The sequence below is a fragment of the Notamacropus eugenii genome, chromosome 2, assembly GCF_028372415.1.
Source record: "Notamacropus eugenii isolate mMacEug1 chromosome 2, mMacEug1.pri_v2, whole genome shotgun sequence".
Lineage (NCBI taxonomy): Eukaryota > Metazoa > Chordata > Mammalia > Diprotodontia > Macropodidae > Notamacropus > Notamacropus eugenii.
Genome location: NC_092873.1, coordinates 37,304,433 through 37,327,148, shown reverse-complemented (window position 1 = coordinate 37,327,148; position 22,716 = coordinate 37,304,433). Strand labels below are relative to the sequence as shown.

Below are 22,716 nucleotides of genomic sequence, written 5' to 3'. Positions count from 1 at the left end.
TGGGTTCTGACTTTCAGGTTTTCCCAATGCTTTCCTGTAACCCTATGAGATAAGTCATGTAAATATTATTATACCTATTTTATAGATGAAAATAATGAAGTTGAGGGACGGTAAGTAGCTTGTTCATTGTCCCATAGCTGGCAGAGCCAAGAGACAGACTTTGAGCGCAGGGCTCCAGGGGCCATTCTTGGCAGCATCTCACACTGCATTGTTTTAAAATCACCGTAATGCATTAGTAGTTCTTTTTCACCTCCAACCAACTGCTCTGCTGTTCTCATTTAAACCATCCTCTTTTGGTCCTTCGTGGTTACAGAGAGTAACTGTTCTGTTTTCTTATAAAGCCTCTCCATGTGTCGGAAGGCACTAATCCTCAGCTGTTCTCCTGACAGGGTTTCTTTAGATTTTCTTGATAGAACATATTTTTCATCCATTTCAGTTTTTTATTATTTTTTCTGGACCCTTTCCAGTCTCCCTGTCTTTTTAAAACACACTGACAGCTCTGGCCATGGTGCTCTAATAAAGCCCCAATGGGTAGAGAGCATCAGTGGTAGATTACTGCTATCAGTAAATCCAGGACGTTGTGAAATGACAGGGCCCCTGAGGCACTATGGATAGGGATATTTTGGACACAGAGGAGGGGGTGACATACCAGTGCCTGCCTGAGTCACTAGTGGCATGAGAAGAAAGACTGACCAGAAGATGGATTGTGGCTGGATCTGTGAGGGCTTGCTCCATGAGGAAACACCATGAGAGTGAAGGGCAGCAGTGTCTAAGTGTGTGGCGCTGCCTTGTCATGATCTCCCATCAGAATGATTCTCCACAACAAAACAGAAAAGCCAGAAGCTTGTGGTCACTCAGTTCAATAAACATGTAGTCATCACCTGCAGTGTGCAAGGCATTGGGCATGCTGTTTGCAACATGGCAAGTAAGGAACTCCCCAAATGGCTGAACAAGTTGTGGTATATGAATGTAACAGTACTATTGTGCTGTAAGAAATGACGAATAGGAGGACTTCAGAAAACCCTGGAAAGACTTGTATGAACTGATGCTGAGTGAAAGGAGCAAAACCAGGAGAATATTGTACTGTAACAGCCACAGTATGTGAGGACTGCTTCTGATAAACTTGGCCCTTCACAGCATTTCAAGGACCTAAAAGATTCCCAAAGGGCTCTTGAGGCAAAATGTGATCCAAATCCAGAGAAAGAACTATGGAATTGGAACACAGAATGAAGCAGACTGTTTTCTCCTTTGTTATGTTTTGTTTTTCTCATGGTTTCTTCCATTCGTTTTAATTCTTCTGTGCAACATGACTAATGTGAAAATGTATTTACTAGGAATATATGTGTAAAACTCTGTAAGATTGCACACCATCTTGGGGAGGGAAGGGAAGAAAATTTGAAACTTTCGGAAGTGATTGTTGAAAACTGAAAACAAATAAATTAATAAATTTAGAGAAAAAAAATAAGGAACTCCCCAGAAGGCCAAAGGTGAGCATGTGTAGAAGCAGTGGAGCATGGGGGAAAGGCAGAGACAGGTCACGGGCAAGGTGTGGATGGACTAGAGATGGACTGTCCAGCTTCTGGACCTGACTGCACATGACAGCAAGCAGCAAACCAGGTAATGAAAAAGGTACTGTGTGATTTGCTGTCCCTGACCAGAGTAGTTGAGGAGCTATTTCCTCTGGGACCTGGCAGATGTGACCATTAGGGGGCGCACAGGACTATCCTTCCTCCCCAGCTCAGTGCGTTTGTTCTGGACCTTGTTTCCTACGCACCTCTTTGACATGCAAAGAGCCCCTCTTTTTAGGCTATTTTTATTCCCCCCTTCTCATTTCAGTGAACTATTCTTTGTCTCTGAAAGAATACATTCCCAAACCCTCTTATTTCTTTCATATTTTTTGACTTGTAGTCTCTTCGCTTTTTCCCCAAGGTTTTCATTAGGACACAAAAGACATAAATCTGCAACCTGGTTTGAAAGGAGACTCCAAGTAACGTAGAAGCTGTCAGGAAATGAAGTGCCTTTTTTTTTAGAGACTAAGTCAATAATTTGATTCCTTTTTAAGATGCTGCTCTTTGGGGCATCGCCATACTCCTTGGCTTTGCAAAACCACCTCCTGGAAAATCTCATTCCTTTATTGTGCAAACTAAAAGGCTGATCAAGCCTCAACTGCCGGGCACTGCTAGGAATTAGCCTTGGCTCCATGACTTAGGAATGGTGGCCACCCCTATAAATACCTTCCCTGGAACTGAGAAACTGCCCTTGTGGTCCTTCCCTTTTTTATCCCTGATTCCTTTTCCAGAACCAGGTTGGTATTGAGCAAAACCTCGCATTCCTGAATAAAAAGTACAAATGAAAAATGCCCTCAGCTGAAGTGGAAGTGTGGTCCTAGCTCTTTGCTCAGCATATTCTTGTTACTGTTTCCCGTAGTTCAGTGTGTTTTTAGGGAACTGGAAGTGGTGAGGACAGATAGCCCCTTCTGCTTGCAGTGCTCTTGCTTTTCTTGAGACTCAGAAACTCAGATGGATCTCGTGGGTTCAGGTATTCCTCCCAGGGATGTAAACTGAAACTCATCTCTGTCAGTCAGTCTAAGTGACTCTTGTTTTTGTCCACCCCTAGGTTCACCGGAGGGGGTCCACCCATCAAACTGGGGACCTTCTTTGCTTTCTTTTGACATTTGGAGGAATCGATTTTGAGCCTATGGGTTGCTAATCCTTTACCACTTCCTCCCACCATGTAGCCAGTTCATCTTCCTTTCCTCTTTTACATTTTTGGATGACATTTGTTATTTTGGTGGCATCATAATCTACCTTGTACTTCCTTGGCTGTAATGTACTGCAGTGTGCTTGTACTCAACCATACATTTGTCTTTGTGCTATGTTCAATTTCATTTTTTTCAAAACACATAATACTCTTTGACTTACAACTGTTGGTTGGTGGTTGTCCTTAGTTCTTGAAGAGACTATGACAAAATGACATCACTATGTTGGGGTCAAGGTACAGTGTGTCCAACTATGGCTGATCAGAAGACAAATAGTCCACGTGAACATTTGGACTGGAGATGGCTCTAAATTTGTGCATCTCATGTTTCTTTTGAGCCACTGCAGTTCTGCTTTGCTCACAGAGCCCAGCATCTTCTTTAATGCAGGCATGCTGTGTGGGAAGTCCTGTGCCAGTTTCTTCCTTGTCCAGAGAGGCTTGGAGAGTATTCTTGTTTTACATCTTCAGACCTCCATGTGAGCTCCTGCCTTGTGTGAGTTCTCTGTAAAATAGTCTTTTAAGCAAATGTACATTTAGCATTTGTAATGATCTTTAAATGCCAAACAATGGACTTTATATTTAATCCTGGAGATAAGAGGGAACCACTGGAGTTTGTGAGTACGAGAGTGATATTGTCAGACTGGTGCTTTAGGAAAACCACTTTGGCATCTGCTTAGAGGATGGACTGGGGTGGGAAGAGACTTGAAGCAGAGAATAATTATAAATCACACTTAAGCTTTGCATTGTTCTGGGGCTTAATGTAATTAGCACAATGGCATCTCTAAAAAGGAGTATCTAAAGAGAATATTGGTAAGGAATCTTTCCTTGACTTGGTGTCAGCCCTGGATGTCCTCTGTGGCAGTGGTGAACACCTTTGGAAAATAACTTCTTGTTTTGTGTCTAGCTTTACATATAATATATATATATATATAATCAACCAACAGACATTCATTCAATACCTACTATGGCCAGGCGTTATTCTAAATTCTGGGAATTCGGAGACACAAATGAAATAGTCCTTGTCCTCAGTGAATTCACTTTCTGTCAAGAGAAACAACATATCTAAGGTAAATACAAGGTAATTTGGGGGTGGGATGGAGGGAGGTACTAGGTAGAAGTTATCTCTTAAGAGGGCAGCTAGATGGTGCAGTGGATAGAGCAGCAGTACAGGAGTCAGGAGGACCTGAGTTCAAATCTCACCTCAGACACTTGACACTCACTAGCTGTGTGACCTTGGGCAAGTCACTTAACCCCAATTGCCTCATCCTGAGTCATCTCCAGTCATCCTGATGAATATCTGGTCACTGGATCCAGATGGCTCTGAAGGAGAAGTGAGGCTGGTGACCTGCACAACCCTCACTCACTCAAAACAAAGTCAAATGCAAGTCATGTCGTAATTTCTCTGATGGCATGGTCTTCTTCGACAACAAAGTACTAACAAACACACACACACACCCCCTCTCTTAAGACATCTTGTATAATTTTGACATAGGTACAGGAGACATATTTCCATTGGACACCCTTCAAGGTGGCCTTTTGTTCCCCTCAATCAAATACTGGTTTTTACAGTCAGCATATATGATGAGCATAGTAAGATATTGTATTCTCTGTAGTCAGTTGTGTTGGTGGAGATATTGTCCGTAATTAAGTGCCATTTGCAACACCTTTCATGTTCCTTTCTAATATCCTCATGAAGAATGGTCTTGAAGCACATCTAGATAATTCACATAAGAATTTTAGATAGATAGGCTAAACTATACATATGCGTGGTTAGTTATTGATGTTTGCTTGGTCACCTTTTGGGGGTAATGATAAAGTCTGAGATTTGTTTCTGTGTCACTATCTTCCTCTCCTCCCTTAATCATTGATAACTCTGGGAACTATATGAATCCAATTATAAAACACTTAACAGAAATAAAGACAGACATAATTGGAGAAATGGATTGGCCGAGCCAGTATAATAAAAATGACAATACAGCCTTAATTCACTTATTAGTGCTGTGCCAAACTCCAAAAGGAATATTTTATAGAGCTAGAAAAAAAATAGCAACAAAATTTATCTGAAGGACCAGAAGATCAAGAACCTCAGGGGTAATAATGAAAAGAAGTGAGAAAGAAGGGAGCCTGTCAGTCCTCCATCTCAAACTACACTGCAAAAGCAGTAATCATTAAAATATTCAGATCTGGTATTGGTTTGAAACAGATTAGGTATGCAACAGACAGAAGCAAATACGCTTACTGTTACTGGGGGGAGAACTCACCATTGGTCAGAAGTCCCTGAATAAAACTAAACAGCAGTCTGGCAGAGACTCAGTTAGATCAACACCTCCCAACATTACCAAGGTGAGCTCCAAATGCATGCCTGAACTCTAGGTATAAAAGGTCACATCATAAACAAAATAAAGAAGCAAGGATTGAATTACCTTTCAAATGTACGGATAGGGTAAGAGTTCATCAAACAAGAGACAGAGAGGATCACACAAGATAAAATGGACAATTTCGATGATACAAAATTAAAATTTTTTTGCACAAATAAATCCAATATAGCTAAAATTAGAAGGGAAACAGAGAACCAGAAGAAAAATCTTTGGCATCAAGTTTCTCTGCTAAAAGTCTCATATCCAAGATATATAACGCATTGATTCAAATGTATAAGACAAATGGGTAAAGGATATAATCAAGAAGTTTTTAAAGGAAGAAATCCTAGCTATTAGTAATCATATGAAAAAATATTTCAAACCACTAATAATTAGAGAAATGCAAATTAAAGCTACTTTGAGTTTCCATCTTGTACCCATCAGATTGGCAAAGATGGCAAAAGAGGGAAATGACAAATGTTGGAGGGTTTGTCCACTAGGGCACTGCTAGTAGACCTGTGGATTGGTGTGGCCATTTGGAACCATGTTTCCCAAGTTACTAAAGCCTTTGACCCAGCTCTGCCACTACTAAACCTGTAACCCCAGGAGATCAGGGACAGAGGAAAGGGACCTATGTGTACAAATGTATTTGTAACAAGCTCTTTTCATGGCAGCCAGAAATTTGGACCTAAGGAAGGCCATCTTCCCATCATGGCTAACAAATGGCTAAACAAATTGTAGTTTTGGAATGTCATGGAATGTTGTGCAATAAGGAATAAAGACACAGACAGCTTCAGAGTGAGCACAGCTAGGTGAACAATCTATACAGTGGTAAAGATGCTGCTATCCCCTTGTCAGAGAAGTAAGAAGCACAGTCTTTCAAATGTAGCCAAAGTTGTTTTGCTGGACTATGCTTTATTTTTCAAATTTCAAAAAACAAAAAAAAATTTAGCTGTGTATGTGCATGTGTTTTGTGTATGTTCATGTGTTTTGTGTATGTGGGTGGTGGATGGGTGTGTGTATGTCTGTGTGTGTGTCTGTATGTGTGTGTGTCAGGTTCAGGAGGGGTGTGGGGGAGAGGGATTGTTGTCTCAGTGTCTTTGAACATTTGGAACCTCCTTTGCGTATACTGGTCTTATCCAGCTGCTGTTTCCCTTCTCTTCCTCAGTGTCACTTCCATTTCTTCTTTAAACACATCTGGGAATATAGTTTTAGAATCCTTGGGGAAGAATAATTTGTTATAAAAATTTCTTTGAAGACATTTTCCAGCATTTTTCTGTTTGGCCCTCCTTTCCATTCCATCCTCATATTGCCCTCACAATGTCTTTCTTGATTGGGTCTCTTGCCAAGTTTTCCTTAAAGTGTTTCTTCCTTCTCTCTGTTTTATGAGGTGATACAGCTTATAACCTTCCAATATCCTTTTCCATAAGATTTTATAAATGAGTTTGTAGTATAAACCAGTGGTGCCTTTGGCTGCCATATTTTTCCTCTCAGCAAGTTAAGTCAACTACTTGCTGACTAAAGTGCTTTTTAAGACATTATGGCAAGCCATTACATTGGTTTAACTTCAGTGTGGAATTTTTCACTATTGGTATTACCTATGACCTTTCCTCCATCCATTTGCTATTTTTCAGCATCAGTAGCTTGCTTAAATGTGTCAGGTTAAAGTTGTTTTAATTGCATTTAATTATCTTTTTTTGTTATCCTTTTCCATATGGTAGCTAAAGAACAAATCAATCCTTAAAAAAGGTTTTTTTATAAGCTTGCAAATCAGAACTGTTGAATTTAATATAAAATCTCTGGGTTTTTTCCAGCTTCAGTTTTGATGCCCTTTTACTTAGGGGTATAGGTAGTAGATGCTTGCAGGACTTATTTGCATGTGCCTTTATTCCCTCATACATCTGAAGCATTTTTGAAAGCAAATAGTGACTACTGAAAGATTCCCAACATAATTAGAAAAAAGTGTTCCCAGATTACTGGTCTCTTCACTGTCAGCATTGATAATTGAGTCTCTTAAAAGTGATGAATAAACCATCTGCTAGGGAAATAAATAAAATCAAATTAATAGCATTTTCTAAAATTGACAAGTTGATTATGATTATTATTTTTAGTGAAGGTCCTTAGATTTCATTTGAAATATTTGCCACCCTGCTTTCAGGTACCTAGGGTACAAAAGAACTAAAGAGTAAGTGATTTTCTACTTTAAATGGGCATTATTTATCTCAGAACAGCTATCCTTCACCATATGATAGTTTTTTTTTAAATGAGCCTTTCAGTTGTAGACTTTTATACAAATCTTTCTGTCCCTTTCTGCTATAACTGTCAATTGAATTAGATCAATTCAGCCTCACCCTGATATGATGTTTATGGATAATTCTGCGCTACACTGTTAGCCTTCCAGTGTTAGGCCCAAGTCTACATAGTTGACATACTCCCGTATGTGTGTGTATATGTGTATATGTAGATGTATGTGCATATATGATTTATTCACAACAGGAGGCATTAGACAAAATCTGAACATCCAGCATCCCAATGTTATAAAAAGACCATAGGACTAGACATCAGGTAATTTGAGTTTTGTGCTTATTCTCCCACTTACTAGCTTTGTGACCTTGGACAAGTCACTTAACTACGATGGATTCGATTTCTTCAGTTGTCAGATGGGGATACTAATACTCATTCTGCCTCCTTCATTGGATATCCAAGAGTTTTAGAATTGAAAGTGACCCCAGCAGCCATCCATTCCAACCAGTACTTGAACAGCACTTGAACAGCAAGTGACTATTTAGCCTCATAGTAAAGACCTTTACTTAAGGGGAACTTCCTTCCATATATCCTTGCATGTCACTCCTTCTAGACCTTAATGAAGAATAATTTCATCCTCACCAAGATCCTTAGTTCCTTTATTCCTCCATGCTGTCTCAGGCCATCATTCCATGGCTTTACTTTCCTCTCCAATTTTGACCTAATGATTAACCAGTTTATTTATAATAATATTGTCATTTATGCTGGAAACCCTTGTGCCCTTGTTCTGTTACCACTTGTGCCTTCCTAACCCCAGCACTTAATTACCCCCACCATCTGCTCTACTCTTACTTAACTGCTGCTGAATGGTGCCAGACTGGGTCAACTACAAATTTAACAGATATACGTTATCTAATCTCAACTGGACCCCATGGTAGCAAGATAACCCCTTCTGCTCCTCCCTAAGTCATTCTCTATCCCACTTCCCACCAGAACTGTCCTTGACTTCTTCTGTTCTTAAGGTCCCCCAATCACCCACTAGACATTATTTCTCTTTTGGTTTTCATGATACGGCTCTCCCTGGTTCTAACTTTCTACCTGTCTGGTGGCTCCTTAGTTTTTATATCTTGCATCCCGTGTGTGGGTCTATCTCAGAGCTCTGTCACAAGCCTTCTTTTTTCACTCTAAACTTTCCTTAAATCAATGATCATCTCTATGCAAATCAAATTATTCTCAAATTGTTCTCCGATCTGGTTATCCAGCCCTGCTGTCTCTTGAGCTCCAGCCCTGCATCAGCAACTTTCTATTGGTCATTTTAAACTGGATGTCCCTTAAGTATCTTAACCCAGAAATAAATCCCTTTCTCCCGCAATCTTCATCCCTTTCTCACTTTGCTCTTTGTGATAAAGATAAAACAATGCCTTCAGTCACTGGGGTTTGCCTCCTCAATCATTCCCTCTCCCTCTGCTCTCATGCACTTAGTCACCAAGTCTGGTGGATTCTCCCTTCCACAACATCTCTTCAATCTGGCCCCTCCTCACATGGCCCCCACCATAGTCCAGGCCCCCCACTCATCTTTCACCAGGGCTATCAAAGTAGCCTCCTATTTTCTCTTCCTTTCTCTGATCTAACCTCCACAAGTGATCTTCCTAAATTACAGATCTGAACAAGTCACTCCTCTACTCAAGAAATCCAATGGCTCCCTGTTCCTTATAGGATCAAACATAAATCCCTTTACAACCTGGCCTAGTCTACTTTTCCAGCTTTATTATACTTTATTCCACTTTAGACATTTTATAGTCCTGGCACCTTGCCTATTTCGTGTTCCTCACATGTGACCTCCATTTCCCAGCTCCATCCCTGGAACACACTCCATCCTCACCTATTCTAAGAGGCAGCTCATACAATCCTTTATTTGCTTTGAAACTGTCTCCATGAAACCTTTCCTGATCCCTTACAGTGCATGTAATGCAATAATGCTCTGGATTACTCCCCCCAAAAAACCTCAAATCCTCAAAATTATTTTGTATCTATGTTGTATATGCTTACTTATTTACGTTATCTCCGCTGATAGAAGGTAAGCTCCAGGAAGTCAGGGCCTGCCACAGAGGAAGCATCTAATAAAGGCTTGTTGGTTGTTTGCTAGCTTGACTAACTCACCAGATCCTTCACTCGAAATCTAGGTAAGCTATGCATACCACTTTAGTATTCCTGTCAAAGAGAGGCAGTGAGGTCAGTCTGGCATGACTCGTTTGTGGCTGAAGTCATGCTGGTTCTTTGTGACCACCATCTCTGTAATGTTCTTTGCACTCTAGAATCTTGCCAGGATTCACAACCAGGCTCACTGGCCACTACCAGTTCTAGGTTCTCTTCTTTAGTGGTCAGAAGGCCATGGGCAAGTGCTTTCAGAACCATGAGGGTGAGACAAAAATAGAGCAATCTTGAGGGTCATCGTGCCTGCTTTGATGCTTCATGGCAAGGAGTGTTCATGGGTTCTTAAAGTCTGTGCCAGCAAAGTCCAGTTTCTGATAATCCCTACCAAGCTTGGTGGCCTCAGTTTTAGGCAATGAACTGCACATCTTACTGGATAAATTCAGAGAAGTATGTCACCAGAGTATGAATTTTTATTCTTTTTAGAGTATTCCAGAGTGTAATACACTAGATCGTAGAGAAGTGTTATTCCCCCAAACTCCTTGCCTTTTTTTGTTTTTGCAGCCTCAGAACTCAGTCTTCTCTGTATTTTACACAGTGAATCTGATTGTCCCCCCAGGACCTCCCTCCTTGTTTTCAAAGGCTTAATAGCTCTTTTAATGTTCGAAAATGAATCCACAGTTTAATGGGCAGCTTGAAGTTCATAGTAGTTACTGTGGGCAGCCAGGAAGAGGAAAGGGTTATTAGACTCCAATCAAATTTCTTCTTTTACTCTTGATCTGGTATCCATTTAAATCTGGAAGTTTCTCATTCTCTGTGAACAGATCTCATCTGGTTCAATTTGGTTTCTTATCAGTGGTCACTGCCATTTAATGGCAATTAAGAAAGTCTTGTCTAAAAGGTGAGAATTACCATGATTCATTCATTTAGTAAATTCTTACTGAGCATCTACTAAGCATAAGCTATTCCATGAGGTACAGGATAAGTAATTTTTGTAACTAACCCTGAAGGATTTTACTCTTTATAATCTCTTCAGCTGAGAGACTGGACTTTAGGCATAAATCGGCAGGGACAAAATCTGAACAAACTCTGGTAGACTCATCTAGGGACAAAGTAGAGCTGATTTAGGCTCTCTAGTATTGCATGTACTGCCCAGTAGCAAAGGGATTGTCCTAGTAAATGCTGTTCCTGGTTCATATCAGGTTGTTAATTATTAACTGGGAATTTCCTCCAAACTGAGCAGTAGTATGACTAGCAAGGGAAAGGTGTTGCCTCTTTCTTAGTGCAGCCCTAGATCAGCTGTTGGGTTGAAATATCAGAGCATAAAGATTCAGGAGCTTTTAAAAAGGCAGAATTATTGATGGTCTGTTTTTTGCCTGTAAATAATATCAACATTTAAGCAGATAAGAGTTTGTGCATTTTTGTGTGTAAATGTTCACCTTTTTGGTATTAGGAGCAAAGGATTCTTCCAAAACTGGGTTTATGAGGCAGTAAATCATATGAGGGTCTCATATGCTTGATCAGAAGCCCTCAAAGCAGCTATGTTGATGTGGCACCTACATCACAAAGTCATTGCTGTTAGAGGAAGGGCGAGAAGAGAAGAACTGGCGGAATAACCTGTCTTCCCCCACCGCCCTTTTTAAAATGAGGAGGGCATCACATTCTTTGACGTGCAGTGGGAATCAATTAGTATGGCCTTAGGTGAGTGGCTCAGCAATAACCGGAGTACTCCTGGGTGATTCTCATAATCTGAAGGAAACATAACTTTGGGCCTCTCATTAAAAGGGTGGTGGTCCGTATTTCTCCAACGTAAAACAGCTGTTCTGGCATCCCCTGGGACAGGAACAGATGTTGGCTTTAGCTTTATAGACTGTGTGGAAGTACAGGAAAGGAGTGCTAGGAAGGATTGCAAATCGTTTCAAATGATAAAAAAAAAAAAACAACTGGAATATTTTGGTTTATGTGAAGTGTTGATTTAAGCTGAAAACTTCATCTGTGGTTAAAATGAGGAAATGTTGGGGAAGGGGATGGGTATAGATCATTGCCTAGAAACTTGGATTTGCAATTCCAAGTTCCTCGTAACGTCTTAGTCTATTATTTCTGGTCTGCAAGAGCCGCAGGATAAATATGATAAAGTGACGTTGAACTGGAGTGCCAGCTTCCACTATGTGAAGCTTCTTAGGTGGCTTTTTCTCATACTGTATTTTTTTAAACTGTTGAATGATTCCAAGTAAAATGCATGTCTCTGCCCAAGGAGGGATCTGGCTTCTTCGTGTGAAAAAGATTGCATACAGTTAAGTTTGACTCACCAGAAAACTCTTCCATTTTAGTTTGAGGAATCCACATCTAACCTGTTTTTAAAATGCAGTTGTACATCTGCTGTCTTTCTCTCAACCTTTCTCCTCTTAAACTACCAATTCCATGTCAAACTGGATCTGACCAGGCCAATCATTCACATTCTCATTGTTTCAACAAATTCAGCTCATGTTGCTCACTACTCTGAGGCAAGAATGACTCTAGGATCTTTTCAAATTCATATAGCCACTAAGAGATCAGATGATTTGGTTCTTTGAAAAAAAAAATGTAACCTCTGCCCTGATTTGCCTTCCCATCAATCTGGATTGTTTAACCCTGGGCCTGAAGTGATGATTAACAGAGAGATTAACAGAGTAGTTTCTGATAACCCTGGCATCCATGCCAGAGGATGATTGCCCCTTTCTAGTCATGGGAGTATTGGTAAACTACTGCTTGCAACATGGAGAAGTCCCATAATAGGAGAAAAGGGGATTAAGTCTTTACATGGTGGTTTCTAGGGTTGTATTCCTCTTTTACTTTCTTTGATCTTGAATTCAGACATCCTGGTTGCCATAAGAATAACAGAGGCAAGTGGTGGGTGACTTGAATATATATGGGGAAATGTAGAAGCCATGACCAGCATTGCCCTAAAGGCAGGATGCCCAGAGAGGAAGACCAGAGGCCAGTGCTGGGAAAAGTGATGATTCCAAAATTGAGAAGATGGGAAGTGTTGAAGAGGGACCCCCTGGAATTGCTGAGGCTACCAGTTATCGTGAATCCCATTAGAATGGGGAATGTAGGATTGATTTCCTTTACTGTCTTCCTCAGCTTCCTTGGTTTTCTAGTTGACAATTTTGAGGTAGGTTGTGGGAAACCTCTCCCTTTGTTCCTTTCCTCCACCACATTCCAAGTTCTAGGTGGTTTAGGAAATGAGTAGAGATGATTTTCTAAATATAAAAGCACTTGATCTATTTCTTTTCCATTTTATTCTCTGTATAATCAACTGTGTGATCATATCACGCTAAATTTCTGATTCCTGTGAATGCAGAGAAGAAAGTCTGGACAGGGCAAGGACTCATGATCTAATTATATTTGGTAGATTTCATATTTTAATATCTTGAACAGTATTCCATTTCATTCCCTCTACTGATTTCAGACCTGGCCAGTCAATGTGCCTTTCTCTTTTGTTAATTTGTTTTCAGTTTTGTACAATCACTTCCATTAGTCTTAGATTTTCTCCCCCTTCCTGCCCCCTCCCTCCCTCCCCAAGATGGCATGCAATCTTATATGGGTTCTACACATACATTCTTAATTAAACACATTTTCTTTCTTTTTTTTTTTTTTAGATTACGACATTCATTTCCACAAAATTTTGAGTTCCAATTTTTCTCCCCATTTCTCCTCTCCCTCCACCCCATAACACCTTGCATTCTGATTACCCCTTCCCTCAATGTGCCCTCCCTTCTATCACATACCACCCTTCCTTTATCCCCATCTTCTCTCTTTTCTTGTAGGGCAAGATGGATTTCTATACCCCATTACCTGTATTTCTTATTTCCCAGTTATATGCAATAACAATTCTCAACATTCATTTCTAATACTTTGAATTCCAACTTCTCTCCCTTCCTCCCTCCCTACCCATCCCCACTGAGAAGGCAAGCAATTCAGTATAGGCTATATATGTGTTGTTTTGCAAAAGACTTTCATTAATAGTCATGTTGTGTAAGACTTACTATATTTCTCTCCATCCTACCCTGTTCCCCCTTTATTCTATTCTTTCATTTGACCTTGTCCCTTCCCAAAAATGTGTACTTCCAGTTACTCCCTTCTCCCATCTGCCCTCCCTTCTATCATCTCCCTCACCCCACTTGTCCCCTCCTCCCCTACTTTCCTATAGTGTAAGATAGATTTTCTTATCAAATTTAGTGAGCATGTTATTCCCTCCTCAAGCCATATGTGAAGAGAGTAAGTTTCACTTTTCCCCTCTCACCTCCCCCCTTTTCTCCTCTATTGAAAAAGACTTTTCTTATCTCTTTTATGAGTGATAATTTGCCCCATTCCATTTCTCCCTTTGTCCTCCCAATATACTCCTCTCTCGTCCCTTAATTTTAGTTTTTTTTATAGCTATCATCCTTTCTGATTCGACTCAACCTGTGCTCTGTGTGTGTGTGTGTATGTGTGTGTGTGTAATCCCTCCACCTATCCAAATACTAAGAAAAGTCTCAAAAGTTATTATCTTTCCATGTAGAGATGTAAAGAGTTCAGCTTTAGAAAGTCCTTTATGATTTCTCTTTCCTGTTTACCTTTTCATACTTTACTTGATTCTTGGGTTTGAAAGTCAAATTTTCTCTTCAGTTCTGGTGTTTTCTTCAAGAATGCTTGAAAGTCCTCTATATCATTGAATGATCATTTATTCCCTTGAAGTATTGTACTCAGTTTTTCTGGGTAGGTGATTCTTGGTTTTAATCCCATTTCCTTTGACTTCTGGAATATCCTATTCCAAGCCCTTCAGTCTCTTAATGTAGAAGCTGCCAGATCTTGTGTTATCCTGATTGTATTTCCACAATACTCAAATTGTTTCTTTCTGGCTACTTGCAATATTTTCTCCTTGACCTGGGAACTCTGAAACTTGGCCACAATATTCCTAGGAGTTTCTCTTTTCGGGTCTCTTTCAGGAGGTAATTGGTGGAGTCTTTCAATATATATTTTGCCCTCTAGTTCTAGAATATCAGGACAGTTTTCCTTGATAATTTCATGAAAGATAATGTCTAGGCTCTTTTTTTGATTATGGCTTTCATGTAGTTCCATAATTTTTAAATTGTCTCTCCTGGATCTATTTTCCAGGTCAGTTGTTTTTCCAATGAGATATTTCACATTATCTTCTATTTTTTCATTCTTTTGGTTTTGTTTTGTAATTTCTTGGTTTCTCATAAAGTCATTAGCCTCCATTTGTTCCATTCTAATTTTGAAAGAACTATTTTCTTCAGTGCACTTTTGAACCTCCTTTTCCATTTGACTGATTCTGCTTTTTAAAGCCTTCTCCTCATTGGCTTTTTGGACCTCTTTTTCCAATTGAGTTAGCCTATTTTTAAAGGTGTTGTTTTCTTCAGCATTTTTTGCGGTCTCCTTTAACAAGCTGTTGACTCGCTTTTGAAGCTCTTCCATGGCTTGAGCCCATTACATATTCATTTTGGAGGTACTGGAATCAGAAGCCTTGACTTCCTCTGACAGTATGCCTTGTTCTTCCTCATCTGAAAGGATGGAAGGAAATACCTGTTCACCAAGAAAGTAATCTTCTGTGGTCTTATTTTTTTTCCCTGAAGTCTTTTTGTTCATCATTTCTTATAGCACAATAGTATTCCATTACATTCATATGCCATAACTTGTTCAGCCATTCCCCAATTAATGGGCATCCCCTTGATTTCCAGTTCTTGGAGCTGCTGTAAATATTTTTGTACACATGGGACCCTTTCCCATTTTTATGATTTCTTTGGGATACAGTCCTAGAAGCAATATTTCTAGGTCAAAGGGTATGCATATTTTTGTAGCCCTTTGGCCATAGTTCCAAATTGCTCTCCAGAATGGTTGGATCAGCTCACACCTCCACCAACAATGAGTTAGTGTTCCAACTTTCCCACATCTTCTCCAACATTTATCATCTTCCTGTTTTGTCATTCAACATGCCTTTCCTAAATAACTTCAAATAGCATTACAAACTAAATTGAACCATATATAACTGAGTGACCCAAAATGCTGAGTGAACTGTTACCAAAGCATGGACTTCTAGTTTAGGGAGCAGTCTAGGTGTTTTCCAGCTTGTCACTATTTCATGGAGAAGCCTTTTAGGAAGGCTGTCTTATTGGTGAGTCAGAGAAATTGACAAGTCACTAGTCTAGTGACTCAAGTAGAATGCTGCTTAGTGAACAACTCAGATATTGTACTCATTCGTTGGATAATTGATAAGATGATTAAGGAAGATGGCATTCGAGCTATATTACCCATGAACCCCAAGTGAAGGTCCCCAAAGGAGCATAAGTGTTTCTCATACACACCTCTCTAGCAGCCTGGGACACAGCAGTCTGATACAGCTCTGGTGGGGTCAGATTTTCATTATTTGTGAACATAACAACATGCTGGTGGAGTAAGTAAACAGTTGCTTTTAGTAGAAACACTTTCTGGAGTTTAAGCTCTTTAGGGAATCTGTTCTTTATACTGGATTTAAATGTCTGCTATCCAAGATGAATTCTTTTGAAAATCTCTTATAATTCATGATTTTGTCATTGAGTTTAAAGGAGTACTCTTTGTAGAAATATCTGAATATAATTGTTGTAACTTAAGACTCCAAGAAACATGTTTCATACTCAACATGAGCTAAAAGCAGAATGATCATCTACATTTAACTTCAGATGTGGATTTCACAGTTTTAATAGATTTATTTATCAGTATGAAAGAGTGCTAGATGCTGTTAGTAAGAAGAGTTGAATGGAAATCCCCATACTTGAATTTTCATTTTCTGCTCAGTATTATGCTACCTTTGCTAACTTTTTTGATGTGCCTCAGTTCACTCATCTGTAAAATATGAAAAGCAATAAAAGTAACAACATCAAGTAGCAAATCTAAATTAATGATTGGAAAGTGTTGTGATAACTTTTATCAGTATGAGAGAACAGCTCACTGTGTTACTGTTGCCAACCCCCCCCCTCCCCATGGGGCCCTGACCTCAGCCCTGCAAAGGAGTTGAATTTGAATAATGCAATCTTACAGAAAGTGAGAATTGTCTATACATATTCCAGTTCCTGGTCTTTGTCTTTTTTATTGCTTTTCAGATTTTTTTTCCCCCACAGTGGACAGATTTAGGTTGAACCATGATAGAGTGCATTACCTCATTTCAAAAGGGTAGATCCCAGTTCTTTTCCTGTCAGTATTGTGACCTGCTAAAAGGTAGTATGGTATATTGAATAGTGTGCTCTTCTTAGAATTAGGAAGACCTAGAATCCTGGCCACAAGGGAGATCAAGTATGACAGATCTCTAGCTCAGGAGTTGTGAGCTATAGTAGGCAAGGCCAGTTTGTTGTCCACTCTAAATTCATCATCGATTGGAGTCTGAATGGAGATCAAGGCATACTGCATTCACTTTATTTTTTTAGTGTTTTTTTCCTTTTGCAAATTGTATTTTACAAACTGTTTCTTCTTTCATAACATAACTAACATGGAAATAGGTTTTACATGATTACAGATATATGTATATGTATATATATATATATATATATATATGTATATAGCCTATATTGCTTACCATCTTAGGGAGGAGAGGAGAGAAGGGAAGGAGAGAGAAAATTCAAACTCAAAGTTTTATTGAAAATGAAGGTTAAAAATGATCTTTACATGTAATTGAAAAAATAAAATACTATTTAAAAAATAAATTCATGATCCATATGGCAAACCCCTCTGGAGGAGGAGGGGTAGGAAACAGGTTGCTTGAGGAGGGAGTGAACTAACTTAGTTTGGAAATGGAGCAGGTCAGATTTCCTAAGCCAGTGAGTAGTGAGATGAGGCCCAGAGGAGGCCTTGTACTTCCAGCTGGGGCAATATAGTCTTTTAAAGTTAATTTATTGATTGATTAAATGTTTTAAAAAATCAGGAAGACCTAGATTAAAATCCTACCTCTGACATAGCTGTGTGATCCTGGTCAAGTCACTTACATCATCTGTGCTTAAGACAATTGAGAAAAATCACAAATTCTTTTCATGTTCAAGGACTGATGTCACTGCCTGAACATAACTCAGCTCTTTGGTAGAAAGACTCTCTGGTGGGGAGCAGAACCATCAGCATCTATTCCTCATGTTTTTATTCTGGGCAGAAGTTGAACTTGCTTAAAAATGTAAATTGAATGAATGAAGCCAGAGCGCCGTGTTGTTTGATTTTGGATGACTTTCATTAAGGCAGCATCTACCAGTCCTAATTCAAAGTGAACTCTGCTGTCCAATACTACCCCACCCCCATTTTTAAAGAAGAGAGGAAAGTATGATAATGGATTGAAGACAGGGTAAGAAGATGGCAAGGTTTGCCATCCCCAAAGGTAAGAGAGCCATGGTTAATCTGAACTCCAGTATTTGGACAACTCAGGATGCCTTTAAATAAATTCCTTGCTGAACCAGCCCAGGGCCTGAGCATCAGCAGGCCTGTATGCCAATGTCCAGAAAATGGCTGTGCACTTGTGTCCTGGGAGACTGTAAAAGCTTGTCTTATGCAACATGATCCCAGATGGTCAGAGTTTTGTTTTATTTAATGGGGGAAGTAATTTTAAAAATAATATCTTTTCTCAAACATCTTTTTAATATGCCACTTTGAACTACAAATATAGTTTGCAGCTATAAAGAGCTCTAGAATGGTGATAAAATAGAGCTGTTAGTGCTAATAACTTAATATAATATTTAATCATGTACTTCTGTTCTAGCTGTACCTAGAGTGATTACCCACAGTAACAATATAAGGGAAATTACATTCCTTAATTATAATTCATTCATTGTGAACTAAATCTTCCTTTGCTGTTTCAGTCTCCTATCTGAAGCCTAGCATTCATTTTCTAAGTGTAAAAACTGGTGCCAGCTTTAGGGTGATCTGTTGCTGATATATTTCATATATGACTCTTATTTTGTTATACTAAGTTTTACTTATCACCTCATGATTATTCCAGCCTTAATGGATTAATATTTTCTTTTAAAAAAAAAAGTAGAAGGAAGTAGAGGAAACTACCATTCTGTAAGCCAGACTTGTCTCCCTGATCAAGACCTTAATGAATTTCTTCTAATAATAATGCACTTTTGCATAGCTCTTGAAGAGCTTTCTTTACAGCAATCTCCTAAAATCCAGGTATTAGTAATATGACATTTTTATAGATCAAGAAAATAGATCCCAGAAAGTGAAATGATTTGTCCTGACCTCAGAGTTGGCAAGTTTAGATCCAGGATTACCTATTCATATTCCTTGATCATTTTTCAGTTGGGGAATGGCTCTTATTAGTGTAAATTTCACTCATTTCCTTATGTGTTTTAGAAAGGAGACCTTTATCAGAGAAGCCTTCTGTGAAGATTTTTCCCCTCAGTTTCCTGCTTCCCTTCTAATTTTAGCTGCATTGGGGTTTTTGTGCAAAACCCTTTTAATTTTACATAATCAAAATTGTCCATTTTACCTCCTGTGAAAATCTCTATTTCTTGTTTGGTCACAAACTCTTCCCCTATTCATAGCTCTGACAGGCAGTTTCCTTCATGTTCGATTAATTTGCTTTTTATGGCACGCTGTATGTCTAAATCATGTATCCATTTTGAGTTTATTTTGGTATCTGTTGTGAGATATTGATCGATATCTAGTTTCTACCAGTTTTCCCAACAGTTTTTGCTGAATATTGGAACTCCTTATCTTTTCTCTCAAATTCTCTCCCTGACTGCATTTCCCCACTGTTATCTAGGGCACAACAGTCCTCCCAGTTACCCAGACTTGAAACATAGGTATCATCCCTGATTCCTCACTCTCACCCTCCCAGCCCTTTCCCTAATGTGTTGCTAAGGCCTTTTAAATTTACATTAACATCTTTCCTACACACCCCCTTCTCTTCTCTGACACTGGTACAGGCCCTCATCACTTTCCATTTGTACTGTTATAATAATCTCCCTGCCATAAATCTCTCTCCACTCAAGTCTGTCCTTCACTCTGCTGCCAAAGTGATCTTCCAAAAGCTCAGGCTGACAGTGTCATTCCCCATTCAATAAAATTTCATGACTCCCTGTTACCTCCAGGGTCAAATATAAAGTTTTCTGACATTCAGAGTTCTTCATAACTTAGTCCCCTCCTATCCTTCCAGGCTTCTTACAGCTTAAACCCTTCTCACCGCCCCCCCCCCCCACCCCCGACACTCTCTTGTCCAGTGACACTGACCTTTTGGATTTGCCTTTTATCAGTCACTCTTGACATCTTCACTGGCTACCCCTCCTCCAGGCCTGAAATTTTCTTCATTCTCATCTGAAGGAAGCCTCCTCAGATCTAATCTAAAATCCTACCTTTTGTAAGAAGGCTTTGTGTATTAATAGTGTTAAATTTTAGCTATATTTACCCCTGTGTCAACTTGAGAATCAACTCACAGAGAGGGAGGCAAGAATCTGAAGTAAATGCAGACATGGAAAAGGGAATTTATAATGTGTGGGAAAACCACTTTACAACAAATTCTTTATTAAAAGTTCTCTCTAGTGTGATTATTCCCATATCCTGGTGAATGATCTATATGCTTCATCAGTCTTGCTTTGTTGTTGTTTGTCCTTCGTTGTGAGAGAGGACCATGACATCAGGAAGATGATGCCATGACTTGCAAGTGAATTGGATTTAAGTGAGGCAGGGCTGTGCAGGGTCACCAGCCTCACTTTCACCTCCAGAGCCATATCGGTCCACTGGCCAGATATAGATCAGGACTACTGGAGATGGCCCCTGATCTAGCTTTAACCAATTATCAACAATAAGTAGACTTATATGTCAGATATTCCTTTTTTTCTGTGGAGAGGTAAAACCTTCAGATAAGTACCCAGTAAACATGAAAGAGAAGTCATAAGGGACTCAATAAGGTTAAACTGTTTACATTTCTGTATGGGAAAATGATACATGGAACTCCTAAGAACTTTATCATTATTTGGGGAATTAGGAAGAATCTGCATAAACAGAAGGTATGAGTATGAGTCAGTTATGTTGGGATGATCTAAAATAATAAAACTAGGGGGCGGAGCCAAGATGGCGGAGTAGAAAGACGCACATACACATAGCTCCGAACCCACAACCCATAGAACAACTACAAAGAAGTAACTCACGGCGAATTCTGCACCCGGAGGCCACAGAACATTGGAGCGAGGGAGATTTCTGTTCCCGAGAGACCTGCAAACCTCTCGCAAAAGGTCCTTCGCACTGCGGACTGGGCGCCAGGACGGGGAGCTGAGTACAGCCCTGCTGTGGCCATGGCACCGAGAGGAACAGATCCAAGCAGACTTCAGGGACAGGATCTCCAGCGGCCGCACAAGTCCCTCCACCCACAGGTGACAGGGGTCGGTGAGAGAGTCCCTTTGGCAGGTCGAGGGGGGAGTGGGGTGCCCCCATGGCTCGGGCCCCCTCGGGAGACAGAAGCTGAGGGGCAGCGGCAGACCAGGGCTCCCCAAGCAGGCAGGAGCCTGGATCCATTGTTGAAGGTCTGTGCATAAACTCCCTGAGGGAACTGAGCCTGAGAGGCGGCCCTGCCCCAACCTGAGCATCTGAACTTAATCTCACACTGAATAGCAGCCCTGCCCCCGGCCAAAGCCCTAAGGCTGGAAGCAGCATTTGAATCTCAGACCCCAAACGCTAGCTGGGAGGATCAGGAGGCGAGGTGGGTGTGAGGAAAATATTCAGAGGTCAAGTCACTGGCTGGGAAAATGCCCAGAAAAGGGAAAAGAAATAAGACTATAGAAGGTTACTGGTGAACAGGCATTTCCTCCCTTCCTTTCTGATGAGGAAGAACAATGCTTACCATCAGGCAAAGACACAGAAATCAAGGCTTCTGTGTCCCAGCCCACCCAATGGGCTCAGGCCATGGAAGAGCTCAAAAAGAATTTTGAAAATCAAGTTAGAGAGGTGGAGGAAAAGCTGGGAAGAGAAATGAGAGACATGAAGTCAAAGCATGAACAGCAAATCAGCTCCCTGCTAAAGGAGACCCAAAAAAATGTTGAAGAAAATAACACCTTGAAAACTAGCCTAACTCAATTGGCAAAAGAGGTTCAAAAAGCCAATGAGGAGAAGAATGCTTTCAAAAGCAGAATTAGCCAAATGGAAAAGGAGATTCAAAAGCTCACTGAAGAAAATAGTTCTTTCACAATTAGAATGGTACAGATGGAGGCTAAGGACTTTATGAGAAAGCAAGAAATCACAGAACAAAGCCAGAAGAATGGAAAAATGGAAGATAATGTGAAATATCTCATTAGAAAAACAACTGACCTGGAAAATAGATCCAGGAGAGACAATTTAAAAATTATGGGACTACCTGAAAGCCATGATCAAAAGAAGAGCCTAGACATCATCTTTCATGAAATTATCAAGGAAAACTGCCCTGAGATTCTAGAACCAGAGGGCAAAATAAATATTCAAGGAATCCACAGAACACCGCCTGAAAGAGATCCAAAAAGAGAAACTCCTAGGAACATTGTGGCCAAATTCCAGAGTTCCCAGGTCAAGGAGAAAATATTGCAAGCAGCTAGAAAGAAACAATTCAAGTATTGTGGAAATACAATCAGGATAACACAAGATCTAGCAGCTTCTACATTAAGGGATCGAAGGGCATGGAATAGGATATTCCAGAAGTCAAAGGAACTAGGACTAAAACCAAGAATCACCTACCCAGCAAAACTGTGTATAATACTTCAGGGGAAAAATTGGTCTTTCAATGAAATAGAGGATTTTCAAGCATTCTTGATGAAAAGACCAGAGCTGAAAAGAAAATTTGACTTCCAAACACAAGAATGAAGAGAACCATGAAAAGGTGAACAGCAAGGAGAAGTCATAAGGGACTTACTAAAGTTGAACTGTTTACATTCCTACATGGAAAGACAATATTTGTAACTCTTGAAACATTTCAGTATCTGGGTACTGGGTGGGATTACACACACACACACATGCACACACGCACACACATACATAGAAACAGAGTGCACAGAGTGAATTGAAGAGGATGGGATCATATCTTAAAAAAAAATTGAAATCAAGCAGTGAGAGAGAAAGATATTGGGAGGAGAAAGGGAGAAATTGAATGGGGCAAATTATCTCTCACAAAAGAGGCAAGCAAAAGACTCATTAGTGGAGGGATAAAGAGGGGAGGTGAGAGAAAAACATGAAGTCTACTCTCATC

General features: G+C 39.9%; 1 protein-coding gene across 5 annotated transcripts in view; it reads left to right on the top strand.

Annotated features, from left to right (window-relative positions):
* SSH2 (slingshot protein phosphatase 2) overlaps positions 1–22,716 on the top strand; it is a 253,143-nt gene that overhangs the window by 113,758 nt on the left and 116,669 nt on the right. The gene's annotated exons all lie outside the window — the stretch shown is intronic.